The sequence below is a fragment of the Coenobita brevimanus genome, chromosome 93, assembly GCF_032717465.1.
Source record: "Coenobita brevimanus isolate Jiangsu-jjx chromosome 93, ASM3271746v2, whole genome shotgun sequence".
Lineage (NCBI taxonomy): Eukaryota > Metazoa > Arthropoda > Malacostraca > Decapoda > Coenobitidae > Coenobita > Coenobita brevimanus.
Genome location: NC_137046.1, coordinates 36,923,601 through 36,939,603, shown reverse-complemented (window position 1 = coordinate 36,939,603; position 16,003 = coordinate 36,923,601). Strand labels below are relative to the sequence as shown.

The 16,003-nt window shown below is 42.5% G+C and overlaps 1 non-coding gene across 1 annotated transcript; it reads left to right on the top strand.

Annotated features, from left to right (window-relative positions):
* Positions 1–651: 651 nt before the first annotated feature.
* TRNAM-CAU (transfer RNA methionine (anticodon CAU)) lies at positions 652–723 on the top strand. Its single transcript has one exon. It is a non-coding gene; the product is annotated as a tRNA-Met (tRNA).
* The last annotated feature ends 15,280 nt before the right edge of the window (positions 724–16,003 follow it).

Sequence of the window (16,003 nt, the reverse complement as noted above, 5' to 3'; positions counted from 1 at the left end):
ACTACGACACTGACTATTACTGCAGTGTAGTTACAAATTAATGTTTTGTAAATTAAACACACACACACACACACACACACACACACACACACACACACACACACACACACACACACACACACAGTTTCATAACTATCCAGTACCATGATGTTTTCTTCAATTTTTTCTTGCTGTCTCCAGACTGTTTTTCCATGCTACGAGAGATCTGTTTCAGAGGTGTTTTAAAGGATGTAATTGATGTTTCCTCTCCAAAATCTTTCAAGCCGAGTAGAATCGTCTTAAGAAGCAAGAATAAAGTATATAGGACATCATCGTCATGGTTTACTTGGTGATATCTGGATACATTGATATATAATAGAAACAGTGGTTGACTAGAAGAGTGTGTGTGAGCGAATGGGAGGGGGAAGGGGAAGGAGATCAACGACGACGTGGGAGTGAAGGAGTGAAAGGAATATGTTGGAGGAGGATGTGAGTTGGAGAGAGGGTAGCGTAATGGTCAAGGACAGGGTAACTGGGAGACAACTCATGTGACATACTCCTCCGGGAAGTCATCTGAACCGTACCAATGCCTTAGGCGGAGAAATTGTTGGTATAAATTATTTATAAGCAATATGACGTTTATCACTCCGTGCAGTAGACATTGTTGCAAGGAGCAGAGTGGCGCAGTGGAAGCGTGCTGGGCCCATAACCCAGAGGTCCGTGGATCGAAACCACGCTCTGCTAACTTTATGTTTTTACAAGATAAGGAGAGCAGAGAGCCACACGACATCTAGCTGAAGCACCTCGGTCGGAAACGCCAGCAGGGACGTAGGAGCTGGAAGGGAATGAGAGAACAAGCAGCCATGAAGCCGTGAACTTATTAACTAAAAATATTCGTACTCTAACCTCTTCATTACGAGAGAACTTTCTTAAACTGAAGAAAATCGTCTGGAGGCAAGAAAGTTAATAGAAAAGAATGTACCCGAAGACATTTTGTGGCCAGCGCTAGATTAATATACCGGTATTCCGGGTAACGCCAGACGATTTTATTTCAGCTGGAAAAACGCGCTGGAAAAGTTAACCCCCTTCAGTATGAAATTTCTTCGGAAAGGACGCCTTAAGTCTGGAGTATGGATTTTTATTTATTTTTTTTCCTTCCTCTGTTCATCGTCTGTTTAAAAAAATAATCTGGCGGTAGCAAGAAAAAATGTAAAAGTGCGCCATCATACAGAAGGGTTTAGTTCTTTATTATATTCTCTGCTGCTCTGCTTAGGATGCTGGGTTTTATAAGCAGTTTGGTAGGCGTGAGCAGGTGGCCGTCTGTTTGCATCTCATCCACTGGCTTCCTTACACTTCACCGATACTTAACCGGACAGTCCGGTGTCGTAGCGTGTATTTTATTCTTGCTGACACCAGACGTCTTTATCCCATGATTTTATTTAATTGTAATAATGAATGGATTTACTGCGGCTAATATCTAACTCTTCAGGTCATTAAGTGTCTCCGAATCTGAATACAATCGTCTGGAGATAGCAGGAGTACAATCAAAGTCATCGGAGTGAAGTGGTTAATGATGAAGGTTGTGGTAGAGGGGATATACGTGCTGTGAGCTGTGTAGTAGCAGGTTCGATCCTGGGTGCAGCTGGTAACCACTTGGGGTCTTGAACCAGACAAGTTCATATTCACTACTCTTCCAAATTAACCTACCAAAAACCCATAACAACCTCACTAATCTTATCTATACAATGACATCCTTGTATATACCGTATATAGTCTTCTTGCTACCAGTCATTGTAATCGGCGTAGGAGAGTACCTTAATAGTGGCTCTGTCTAATCTAATTTCAAATAATCTCTGTAAGTGTAAAAACAAATTTCCGGGGATGGCAAAAAAAAAAAAAAAAAAAAAAAAAAAAAGAGAGAGAGAGAGAGAGAGAGAGAGAGAGAGAGAGAACGTCGTCACGATTCCCCTCGTAGCAGCATTTTTTCGGTCCTCATTCTAAGCGTGTTCCTTTCAGCATTTCATTACCATAATGTCTTTTCTTTCTCGCAGTGAGGGATTGCAGTAGATTTGATCCCTCTAACACTGATTTTACTCACTATTGAATATATATATATATATATATATATATATATATATATATATATATATATATATATATATATATATATATATATATTTGTATAAGTGATAACTGTTTTGATTTAGTTTTATTTAATTATTTGTTTTATGTATTTATTTTTATATATTTATTTATCTGATTATTTATTTACTCATTTGCTTCTTTAATTAGTTTGAGATATGTAACTCGTAAAAATCATATATTTTTTACATGGGGTGCATGCCAATATTATCGTGTTACCGTATCGCCGCTGGCCTAAGAGACTGCGTAACACTTCTGTCTCAGTACACCTTGATATCCTCTTGTTATTGATGTAAACTATATCACTAATACAGAGATCTAAATAACTACAAGAGGTCATTAATACTCCCAGGATTCTTGAGATATTAGTAACATACGAGAGATAATTAACATTCAGTATCTTCAGATCGTTATAGAGATGAAAATATGAAGGTGAAAGAAACACAGAAAATGGCAAAGGAAGACTTATATTTCTTTCTTGCTTATAAGCGTCACTGTACTGTATTCACTCCACCTTGCAAGTCATTCGTACAACTCTTCCTTGATAGTTTAGTTTATATACCACACCTCACTGTTCCCTTGTATCATATTTCTGTTTTTAACCCCTTCAGTCCGATTGCTTTTGTATGGCTCTTACCAGACTATTACATTCAGATTAAAGGAACGCCTGGGTCATGAAAGGGTTAATGAAACACGCACCTAACCCGTCCATTTCGAAATGCCGTTCTTTATTTGTGTAAAGTGGACGTGAGAAAAAGAACAAAATGAAATATATGTTATGTTTTTGAAGAGCTTGATGCTGACACAGTTTGTATAAAGTAACATGCCGAAGTTGCGAACACGTCATATGCAGAATTAAACTGGTCACGAAGAGGGCGCTCGGGAATAATTTTTTTACCCTTTCAGTATGACTAATTCTTGGCACCTTCAAGACGCTTTAATTCAACTTTAAGGAGACTCCCTGGGGTGGAGGGGTTCATGGAAGGTACATTTAACCACTCCAGTTCGAAAAGGTCACCCGTAGCCAAAAAATAAAGTCTGGAGAAAGAATGATTCGTAGTGAAGAAGGCAGGCCAGCGCGATGACTCCTTTTATTTATTGACATTTCCAGTCGATTATTACTCAACTTCGCAGAGCCTCCTGGTAGTGAGGGAGTTAAATAGGGCTGTAGAGACAAGAGAGAGCGAGAATAATATAAAAAACACGTTATTGCAGTGAAGATGTTAACCAGCGAAAACACTTTGAACTATATATCACGACTGGTGCTCGTGGGGTGATGTGCTGGGCCATTTTGCACCGTTGATGATGCGTTCACTGGCTTTGTGTGTAGTCTGCGTGGTAGGAGCAGTGGAAAAATAAAAAGTAGAAGTGGTTAGGTGCAGGAGGAAGTAAAACCACAAAGAGAGAAGTAGACGATACGAACACTACTCCGGATGTGATATAAATCGTTGCAGTTACCAGAAAATCAACCAAAAATGCGTCTCTTTCTTGACGGGTTGAAGCTGATAGACAAGAAGGAAGAGGGACAACACTAGTCGCTAATGAAAAAGAAGATTTTTTGTAACGTTTAGACCGATGGGGTATTTTATTTTATTCTTGCTACTGCCTGACGATTTTATTCAGTTTAGGAGAGACTTTTTTGAACCGGATGGGTTAGGTAATAGACTTCACTAAGAGACGTTTCCCCCAAGCTGAGTAACATCGTCTGTTGGTAGGAAGAATAAGCTGAAAAAAAAAGAAAAAAGATGTCATCGGAGTGAACTATGGTAACAGTCAATAAGTCCAGAGTCATTACAGCGCGTGTGTTCTGACCTGACGAAGATTCCTTACCTTTTTCAGCTTCTTTGTTGACTTCGTGATTTCAGACTGGGGGATCGATTTGACTAGGTTCTTTCAGTGGCTTACAACCACCACTTACTCTTCAGTTTGTGGATGTGACCCATAACAGTCCTCAGATGAACCAACTCGAGTGGGAGGGGGAAAAGGATGAGTACACACAAGAAGGCAGACAGGCATTATGTAAGGAAGGCTTGGTTAGCAGGAAGAATGGGTAAAATGAACTTAAAAACAAGGAGCAAAAAGGGAATGCAACAGCTTCCTCTTTCAGTTGGATTAAATCTGAACCCTCACCCATTCCTTGCCCTCGACGCTTCCACCGACTTTGGTCTAAATCGGACCAAGTCTTTTTGAGGTGACTTGCCCTTGACCAGTGACCTTCTTCGATCAAAACTGTAATCACTTGTTGCACAGCAGGTCTTCAATCACTGTTCAGCATTTAGTGCAGTTCTTTTCAACAGTTTTCCCGTAATCCTGCCGAGACAGACAGAAAAACCAACTGAACCAGACATACAATCGCCTCGCGCTACGCTTGCGGGTGTAACTACCAAACGTGAAGGAAGTTAAGTAGGAAAGCTCAGTCTAGTCAGCCAGATGAAGACATACGCGAGGCAAGCAAGATAGGAAAGCAGGAGGAAAGAGCTAAAATATGTAGGAAGGAAAGAAAACGAGGCAGACTAAGATACGAGGTAAAAAGAGAAAAAAAGCGGGGGAGGTTGGATGTAGGACACACACACACACACACACACACACACACACACACACACACACACACACACACACACACACACACACACACACACACACACACACACACACACACACACACACACACACACACACACACACACACACACACACACACACACACACACACACACACACACACACACACACACACACACACACACACACACACACACACACACACACACACACACACACACACACACACACACACACACACACACACACACACACACACACACACACACACACACACACACACACACACACACACTAGATCACTGTGATATCGCAAACATGTGTATACGACCAAATCTCAACGATGTGATTTCAAGTACCGTTACAGATAAAACTCCCCTACAAACTGTACCATTTAGCCAGTACCGTCCAACAACGCGTACCGCCACAATACACCCTTGTGGCCATGGTCCTTCCCTGCATTGAGGACACCAGGCAATATAACAATAAATGTGAAGGAGTGCGTGACAAAATAGCCTCCCTGACCGCATTTCCCCTGGAGGAGGCCCTTTTGTGTGGTGGCCTGGTACTGGGTGTGTTCAGATGGGATGGGACGGGATGGGTCTGGATTGGGTGTGGTAAGTTAGGGCTGTGTGGGGTGAGATAGGGTGGGTCTAAACTGAGCTTGTGGGGAAGATAGGACGGAGCTGGATGGGATGAGATGGGGCGGGGTGGGTCTGGGGTGTACGTGATGATTTAGAGCTTGGGTTAGTTGTGGCGGGGTGGGTTTAGACGGAAATGCATGGGTTTTGGCGGGGTGAAGTGGGATGGATGTGGACTGGTAGTGGTGAATTAGTTAGGACCAGGTGGGGTGGGTTGGAGGCGACGAAATGGAGGGGATTTGGACAGGGTGGGATGGGTTAAGACGGGGTTGAGTGAGCTGGGCCTGAACTGGGCGTGGTGAGTTTGGGTTTGGGTATGATGTAGTGAAACAGGTTTGTAGAGAGTTTTTTTTTTTTTTCTTTTTTTTGGAGGGGGGGGCTGTGGGTATAAATCTGATCGTCCTTCCCTGAGGCTCAGCAGCTCACTTAAGCGCTACACCTCTTCATTTGTCACCACTTCGGCACCAATAACCTTCATCCAAACTGAATACATAAAGGGGCTGTCCCATTCCGGAGTAGTGTGAGGGTATTGTCGCGAGTGTTTCTTGACATGTCGATGGCTCCATTGCAAGATTAGTACATTTGTTTTAACGAATTTCACATCACTGGATTATCCCCTTCCCTGGCCTGATATCGAACTAGCGTTGTTTCAGACAGCAGATCACATTTCCAGCCATTTGATTATGTTGGATGAGGGTAAGATTATGCAGAATGGGGTATGTTAAGGTTTGGTGGGGTGGATTTGGACGGGTGAGGTGGGTGAAAGCGGGGTGGAGTGGAATCGGGAGGGATGGGGTAGGTTTGGGGAGGGCAGGGTTGTTTTGGCGAGACGTGTATCCTGATTTTGGCTCTCGTCTGTTGATTGTTTCCTGGAGCCGACAACATCTTGCAATATTTTAACGTTTTTAAAAGAAAAGACGGGATGGGGTGGTCTTAGGTGCGGCTTTAGATTTTATTCCCGTTTTTTGCGGGAGGGTAGGGACGAGGTAGGTTTGGAGATGATAGAGTGGGTGTGGAAAGATGGAATCATTTTGGACGGGGTGGGGTGGGTTTGGATAGGGCTGGGTGTGTTTGGACGGGTTAGGGTGGGTTTCAAGGGAGTGGGGTGAATTTGGACGGGTTGGAGAGGATTTGGGCAGTTTGAAATAGGTTTTGTTTGGACAGGAGAAAGGGGGTTTGGGCTAGATATGGTGGGTTTGGACAGGGTGGAGTGTGTCTGGAACAGTATAAATGAACTGTGTTTTGGCGGAGACAGACAGGTTTGGACTGGGCGAGGTGGATCAGGGTAGGATGAGATTACAACTTGGACGGGACCTGGGCGTGGCCAAATAATCCTTTCCCTTCGCTGATGTCATTTTACAGTATTCTTTCCTGCTCAGCCAGTGTCTTTGTTTTTCTTTTTTTCAGTTAGTAGCCAACGAATGATTGTATTATATTCAGAAGACACTCTTTAAACTAGAGGAGTTGGATATAGCCTTCGATAACCCTTTCACTACAAGAGCTTTCCAGGTCTGAACAGAATCTCCTGGTAGCAGCAAAAAAAAAAATATAAATGTCGCTTTAGTAAGGGATATGTTAACGAATATTTTTCGAACTGGAAGGTTTGGATACAGCTTTAATTTTCTCACTAATGAACCCCTTAATTAAAGAACCTCAGTACAAAAATGTAAAAAATCGTCTGGTGTTAGTCTGATTAAACTGAAAGACTCCATGTGAGAACGGGTCAGGATGGGTTTGGACGGGATGAGATAATTAATGAGGCAAAGTAGAGTGGCAGGGGATGATATAATATTGCTTTGGGTGATACCAGATGGTTTGAGTGGTGCAAAATTGGGTTGCGTGAGACATTATGGGTTTATGTATATTATAGACGTGGGTGATATAGGTGTTTGATACATTATGGACTTGATTGATGTATTTCGGATTTGAGTGATATTTCATGGGACTGAGTAATTGTTTGGATTTGAGTGATATTTCATGGGACTGAGTAATTGTTTGAATTTGAGTGATAAAATGTGCATTTGAAGGATACAAGGTGGTGGATATCGTGGTTGCTTTGCTTGATGTATTATAATTTTGTGTGATGGTAATAGTTGGGTTTGAGTCATAAAAGGTGGGTTTAAGTGATACGGGACTGATTAGAGTGATGCAAGGTTAATTTGAGTGATACATGCTAATTTACAGTGGTGATGCATTGTATGTTTAAGTATGAGTGGGAAAAATGTGGGTATGAGTTATACGAGATGGATTTGAGTGATATCAAATGGATTTGAGTGATACAAGGTTGGTTTGAGTGATACAAATTGCATCTGAATGACGTACTGTATAGTGGGCGTGAGTGACATGTAGTGGGTGTGAGTAATATACAGTGGGTGTGAGTGATATACAGTGATTGTGAGTGATAAAAAGTGTGTGTGAGTGATAAATATACTGGGTGTGAGTGGTACAAGGTTAGTCATACATGATGGATATGAATAATGGATCTGTTGGTGTAAAGTTAAGTGATGCATGGTGAGTTTGAGTGATTAAAGGCTTGTTTGAGTGATGCATTGTGCTGTAAGTTTGAGTGAGACAAGTTGGGTCTGAAGGATGATGCACTGTGGATTTGAGTAATACAAGGAGAAACTGAGTGATGCATTATAAAATTGACTGATATGAGGTGGATTTGTTTGACACGTTGCAAGTTTATGTGACACGAGTTTGAGTGACACATGGGTGGTCTGAATGATACGAGGAGGATGTAAGGTAGGCTTGAGTGATGCATAGTCGGCTTGTGTGATTCTAGGTGAGGAAAAGGTGAGGTAAAGTTACATTTGACGGATTTCAGTGATAAGAGAGAGACTTGAGTGATACAGTGTGGATGTGAATGATACATAGTGGGTAAACGAGGCATTGTAGGCTGAGCAGTGCGAGTTGCATCTGGGAAACGCCATGCAAGGACAGGACACAGCGTTGTGGGGTGACTTTAGACGGGGCGAACTGAGACGAGACGAGGGAGGGTGGGACTGTATGGGGTCGAATACAATAGGGTGGGGCAAAGGAGGCTGGTCAAAATGGAAGGGAACAGGACATTTTGGGATCGTGCTGTGATTTTTTTTTTTTTTCCCTCAGGATAGGCTATGCGAGTTTGGGACGGGTGATTCGAGACAGGACGAATTAGAGTAAGAGAAAACAATGTAGGATGGCATGTGTGCGAGTGAAAAGGAACAGGGTATATTGGGGAGAGTGTTTTTTCTTTTCTTTCGTTTTTTTCTTTCTTTATTTTCTGTAAGTTTCCTAAGATATGTAAATGAAAAGAAGTCATTTGAGACAGGGTAAAATTGAACAGGGCAGAGAGGGAAAGCAGAGTAGGGGGGGCTGGTCTTAGAGAGAAGAAAAGGGAAATTGTGAAGTGGAAAGAGGTGAGAATTGTACAGATTCCCTTAAGCCTCCAGTATTTTATTTTATTTGAGCCCACTCCACATGATTGGATTTAGCTGAGAGTGAATTTAAGGAGCCTGATAACGTTAAAAATTATCACCATTAACCCTGTGGTGGTCGGGATAACTCTAGGCTTCTGTTTCAGCTATCAGAATGCTGTCTTATTTAGCTGGAAGTGAGTCATAGGACCGTGAGAGCGTTGAGATGAGCGGAACCATGTGGGACGGGTCAGGGGAGGGTGTTAAGAGGCGGAGGTGGGTGCGGTAGGTATAATGTATTTATGGGATGCAGTGAGAATGGATCTGAGATGGGACAAGGACGAAGCGGGTTTGAAGAAGTCAGAGGCTGGACAGGATGTGTGTTGTCGAGCGTGGATGGATAACTTTGGGTTTGGCGATGGGACGGGGTGGAGATGGGCTGTGTTGGGTGAAGTGAGTTGGGAGGGGGGATTGAGTGAGCTGGGATGGGGGATTGAGTGAGATGGGACGAGGGATTGAGTGAGTTGGGACTGGGGATTGAGTGAGTTAGGACGGGGGACTGAATGAGTTGGGTTGGGGATTGAGTGAGTTTTAACGGGGGATTGGGTAAGTTTGGAGGGGGGATTGGGTGAGATGGGACAGGGGATAGAGTGACTTGCAACGGGATATTGAGTGATTTGGAAAGGGGGATTGGGTGAATTAGGACGGGGAATTGAGTGAGTTAAGTCAGGGGATTGATTTGGGACTGGAGATTAGTGAGCTGAGTTGGGGGATTGAGTGAGTTGGGAAGGGGACTGAATGAGTTGGGACGGGGACTGAATGAGTAGGGACGAGGGACAGTGAGTCGGGATGGGGGATCGAGTTGAGACGGGAGATTAGGGTTGATGTCGACTAAGTTTAGCTGTCCTTGAGCTGTAACGGGGTGGGACAAGAGTAGAGGAGTTGGACAAGGCAAGTTTGGGTAGATTAGGGCGGAGCGTGATGGGTTTGGAAGTGGTGGTTTGTCACAAGGTTAATTTGATGAGACGGGTTGGAGTGATGTAGGGCGGGAGAAGATTTTTTGTAGCAGTGTGGCATTTTATTTTTTTTGGACGCTGCAGGTTTGGGTAGAGATGGGAGGAGCATAATGGGTATAAAAGTGGGGAAATGGGTAATGATGGAGAGTTTAGTAAGGCAGAGAGGAAACTTATGGGTAACGGGGTGAAATTTTTATTATTTTTTCTAACTGGACAAGGCAAATTTGGGTAGGATGTGGCGGGGCAAGATGAGTTTAGAAGTGGTGGAGCGGGGTAAGGTTGATTTGCTGAGACGGGACGTAGCGGGGCGGAACATGACCGGTTGTGTGGACGTAACTGCGACATCACGGTCCACGCAGGAAGTTCTTGCCTGGGTTCTCCGACCGCCCTCACCGCCAGTCAGCTCTAACGGGAGGGGCTGCTCTTATTGGCGGGCCAAATAAAAACATCGAGGACTTTGTTATTCCCCGGCTTTCACATCCGCCACTCACTGAGAAGCACACTCATGCACGTCACCTCATGCTTGGTCTCCATTATACTTACAATACTGTACACACACACACACACGTAATATATATATATATATATATATATATATATATATATATATATATATATATATATATATATATATATACAAAATCTGAATATGCAGTATACTCGCACAGAAATTCTTGATAGCAATATCATTTGTAAGAGGAGCTTACAGTTAACCCATTCCTAAATCAAACCCTTTCGAGCGAATGGAGATGGAGAGACCAGAAGTGTGTGGGCGAGGGCGGAGTGGGAGAAGACGAGGCAATCTACGAACATTGTGAGCTGGCACAGTATGTGAGGGAGTACGAGTGGACTATATTTTATTTTATTATATTGTAGGCGGATGTATCATTATTGAGAAGGGACAAAAATAACCGGGTAATGTGCTGTCGAGGCGACTCCATAATTTAGTAAGGCATTTACCCGTAGGGAGATATTTGATAGACTGAAGCAAGGCAACAGAGAAAGGTAATATAAAAAGATAGCATACACGTAAGTGGTAAAGATTATATGGGAATAGACTGGTAAATACTGTAGTTTCATCTTGTCTCTACACGTCAGTTTCCTCCCTCATTCACGGACGGAAGATGGTCGACCACAGAACGATATTTTCAGCCAACAGTCTATTTCGTTCGTCTAGATGAACCTATAGCAGCAATAACAGGAACAACAATAACATGGAGGAGACGAACGTATTATGCACGAAACAGAGAACCCAAAGGTGTACAGTAAGTGAGCTCTAATTCTGACAGCACTTTGCGAAACCCTTGATGAGAGTAAAGCATTTGTACAGTCTCTCAAGAAAGTATCGGCAATCTTACAGCACGTATCATTCTGAAACATGGATGAAGCATTGTGATATAAGGGGCATACTGTAATTATTAGTGCAGATATTATATTTCGTAAGTATTAGAACTCATACTTGCAAAAAAGTTTCACTTACTGGGTGGTGTATGTTTTGAGGCACCACATTTATAGACTTATGTGTGTATGTAGAAGTTGCTCATTTTCACAACTGTCGCACCCAACGGTGCCGATACTTTTTTGGGAGAGTGTACATTTCTGTCTCACTGTTGAATGTATACTGTAACGTAGCATGCAAGGTAACCAAACTTATAATGTCCTATATTTGGCTATACCCAGACGGTTTTATTCTGGTGAAGGAAACACCTTTGAGTGACGGTGTTAATGCTCTATTCTCCTTTCACACTTTCCTGTAAAATGTCCACCCCAGTTTTTCTATACGGCGTGGTGTTCTTTCTGACTTTTTCCTGCCGGCTTCGGCTGGAGGGTTTGGAGGGCGGGGGAGAGCCTTCTTCTTTGCTATCCTTATCTCATTCTAGTAGTTTAGTTACTCTTCTAGGAGCTGCCTAGCATGGGCCAACCGGCCTACTGCAGTTATCCTCTCTTATGTTCTTATGTTCTTACTGTTATTTCAGAAACTTCCTTCAGAAATTGGAGGCTTCCATAAATTCTTTCCCACGGTTTTAACACTTATAGTTCTATAACGTTTAATTATAGTTTATTTTTGCCATATCCGGACGTTTCTGTTCAGCTTAGGAAAAACCGCTTGCATTGTACGGGTTAACAAAGATAATTTTTAACTCCTCGACATTTAATGTATGCCGTGACCTGAGAGAGAGAGAGAGAGAGAGAGAGAGAGAGAGAGAGAGAGAGAGAGAGAGAGAGAGAGAATCATCATATTTGCGGAGTTGATACGAGCAGGAGAGAGACCCCTGCCCCCCACTTCCCACCAGAGGACGGAGGGCATCAGGGGTGTAAAGGGGATATATTAGCAACATTAATCCTGTGCCGGCTCAGTGTCAACATGAAACATCTTATTAGCCTCCACGACCCCCTCCTCTCACCCTCATGCCTCACCTTCTTTTGTCGGTGGGGAGGAGGAGGGGAGAGGAGTCTTATACATGGACTAGCACTTAAACATACACCTCAGGACATACACCCAGGTTCGTTTAATTTATACCGCACATTAAGAAATACACTGCCACTACTCTACTCATTTTAACTTGGCACAAACTTTCATCCTTTTGTAGCTTATTTCACGTAGTTCGGTCGCAGAAAAGGACAGTATTAAAACGCCATATTCTATCAACACTACTCTTTCGCGACTAGCATTATTATTATTGTAGTGTTAATCTATTGATACAGCTCAGTATTCAAAACTTTTAGGCCAAGTCAGAGGAGAGGGGGATAGCACATGCATAAGCCTATACGTAAACCGACTGCCATATAGTATACACACATTAGCACATACACCCATTTCACACTCATACCCATGGAGACTCTGCCAACTACGCACACAAACACATACCTGTACACTGAATAACTTATGCATCACACACAGTCACATTGCACTAAGCAACACATTACCTTTTTCGCACACTAATTTCTACTTCGTTTACGCATTTACCATTTTTTTTTTTTTTTGCCGTTTCAGTGTTCATTTACAAGTTTGACATGGTGTGCTATGTTAATTCTAGCAGGTTACTAAGAATTTGGGTTGCATTAATTGTTATTTTCTTTGGGTGCACAGAGTTAATTTTCCCATTTTCCTTGTCAGTGCTTTTGTGTGTGTGTGTGTGTGTGTGTGTGTGTGTGTGTGTGTGTGTGTGTGTGTGTGTGTGTGTGTGTGTAATTTTTTCCACTTTCCTCGCCAATGCAGGTGAAGGCACAGAGAGAATTTAGCGAGCCATCTCATTAAGGGTGTTGATTTACGACTGCTGAGATATTTTCCTGGTGGGAGTCGTGCGAGGCGGAAGATAACACCTCACGTAACTCAGGTGGACGTGACATCTCCCCCACCTGGCCAGGTTTTTTTTTTCCTCCACTGCAATGACGTATTCTCTTCGTTTTTTTCGTTCTCTTACATTCACGTATTTTCTAAAGTTTAGAAAGATATCTGAAGGAGTTACTGAAGGCTTTGGCTCGTATTCTTGTCACACCTTTTCTTCTGTGATTTATTTTGCATATTACACCGTACTGCCCTCGCCTGTGTTAATTTAATCCGTCTAATAGCGCCATACTCTACAAAAATAACGTACAAAAGGATATTAACCAGGCATATCCAAAAGTAAGTGCCTAAAGAAGAAGTGTTAGGGAGCTTCTTTAATTGACGATAATACCGGGCTATATCTTACCTTCCAGTTCTAGAAGTAGCTGGTAAGTTGAGTATAATCGACTGCTTGTACAGGAAGAAGAAAGGAGAAATTAAAACCGTCCTGGAACTTCAGGTATTAAGACCTTCACTACAATGACGTATTTTTTAGATTAGTTCTTGATACTTTGTTATCGATCAACTCAGGGAACGAAATTTAGCAGTGAAGAGATTAATGAAGACTGTATCAAAGTCCCTCAATTCGAAAAGTCCATCTTAACCCCCTCGGTCATATGACGTACTAATTATCTTGTTCATACTTCAACCAGACGATATTATGCTTCTTAGTTGAGATCTCTTGTAGTGAAGGGGTGAGTGAAGGCTATATCAACTCCTCCACTTAGAAGATTCTCTTAAGCTGAATAAATCATCCGAAGAGAGTGAGAATTAAATGAATAAAATGTATTTGGACTGAAGGAATTAATTGAATAAGAGCATGGGAAGATAGAAAAAAATGGAAAAAGTATATTTTATGAGTGAAAGTTTAGTTCCTTCATTATGATGACTTACTTTTTTACTGTAAAATGTTTGCTTAGTGTGAGTATAAAAAGCAGTCTTTTCAATTACTTACCCTTATTTTATTCGTTCTATCTACAGAGGATTGTATTTAATGTAGGAAACATTTTTGGAATTAGAACTGTCAGATTTAGCCTTCGCGAACCCTTTAATCAAGAAGTCTTTCCCAGGCTGATGAAAATCACCTACTGTTGCAAAAATCAGTCAATCGCCAGACTTCTTAATCCCGTAAGGGGCTGTCACAAACGAATCGCTTCCACGTCACCCAGTCTCCGCCGTCTGTCAGCCCTCTCTTCTCACACCCACTCTCCATATACCTCTCCGCCAAACCTCCATCTCATTCTCGGCCCCCTCCTGCCCTCATCCGGTCCACCTCACTCAGAGTGTTTTTGTCAGTTTTTCTTTCTCCATCCGCTTCAAACGGCCAAATCTTCTCAGAGTATTTTTTGTCTCAACACTTTCAGTCACATCCAGATCAAAACCACAACTCGACTTCCTCACTTGTCTCTCTCTCCACGTGACTCCACATGCTTCTCTTACATAACTCTTTTCCGCTGCTCTTACTCTTGATTTGTATCCTTCCAACAGGGTCCAAGCTTCACTTCCATACATTAGTGTGTGGATCATAATACTGTCATGCAGAGATAATTTTAGTTCCAAGCTCACTTAACTATTCGCTATTACAGCCCTCAGTCAACCAGCAACTCTTCTTCCTTACTGAATCCCTTCATCACTTTAATATGTAAAAATATGTTATCGGATACAGTGGGTTTAAGCTCGAGAAGATTTTATATATGGAACGTGCATGACATGGCACGGAGAAATCTGGTGGCGATCACTTAACATTTCTCTCCTTTGTCTAGTTCCGCACAATCAAATGTCTGTTTTTAATCGAAGCGCGCGCGCGCGCACACACACACACACACACACACACACACACACACACACACACACACACACACACACACACACACACACACACACACACACACACACACACACACACAGAGGAGGGGGGAGTTTTCTTTATATTAAAAAAAAAAAAAAAAAAAAAATGTACGGAGCGCTTAAAAACAGCCAATCCCTGCCTCGCCTGGGGGCCTGCTACGGATCAATCAGCCTTAGTTAGGCCGACAAAAACAGCATAGCACGATTTAGCCTCTTCAGTTCAAGGACGTCATTATTCGCTGACGAAGTTGGACGGGGGCTATTATTCACCAGTACCTGTCCGTCTGTCTGTTCGTGTACAAGATATCTCAAATAGCTGCCATAGGAGTTCAGTGGAATCTGGTGGGCAGTGGGTCAAAGAGGAATTGACAATATTTTGAGATGGATCTGGATTCGGATGCGGGAATAAATAATACGTTATGTTTTCGTTGGCGGAGGTTTTCACTGTTATTTTTTGGAACAGGGCAGACTAAGATCGTAGAATTACTTGGGTATGTGAGACTGCAAAAGTTTTCACTCAATAAGGAGGAGGAAATACAGCAATACATCATGAATTTTATTGGCGTTGGCTGAGGTATGCACTGTCTGAGCACTTTCTAGTGTCTAACCTTAATCATGCTGGAACCAGACGATTATATTCAGCTAAGGGAGCTTCATTGGCGAAAAGTTTATGAAAGCTGCACCTAACGCCTTCAGTTTAAAAATTCTCTCCAGAGCCTAAAAATTTTCTGAAAACACGAAGAATAAATTCGGAATGAAGAGGATAGCAACGGCCGTTCACCTTCTCTGTCTGGCTTCGTACAGGCCAAACGACTTAATTTACACTGAATAAACACCAAAGACGGTTAGACACAGCCACTCCAATTTCTCTCTCTCTCTCTCTCTCTCTCTCTCTCTCTCTCTCTCTCTCTCTCTCTCTCCTCTCTCTCTCTCCTCTCTCTCTCTCCTCTCTCTCTCTCTCTCTATGTAAACAGCTCTATTTAAATTGATAAAAACACCGCACACGATTGAAAATAATCACCCCCTTCCTCTGTTTGGGCGCTCAGAATGCAAAAAGCTCCATTTAAACCAACATCACGAACAAAGAAT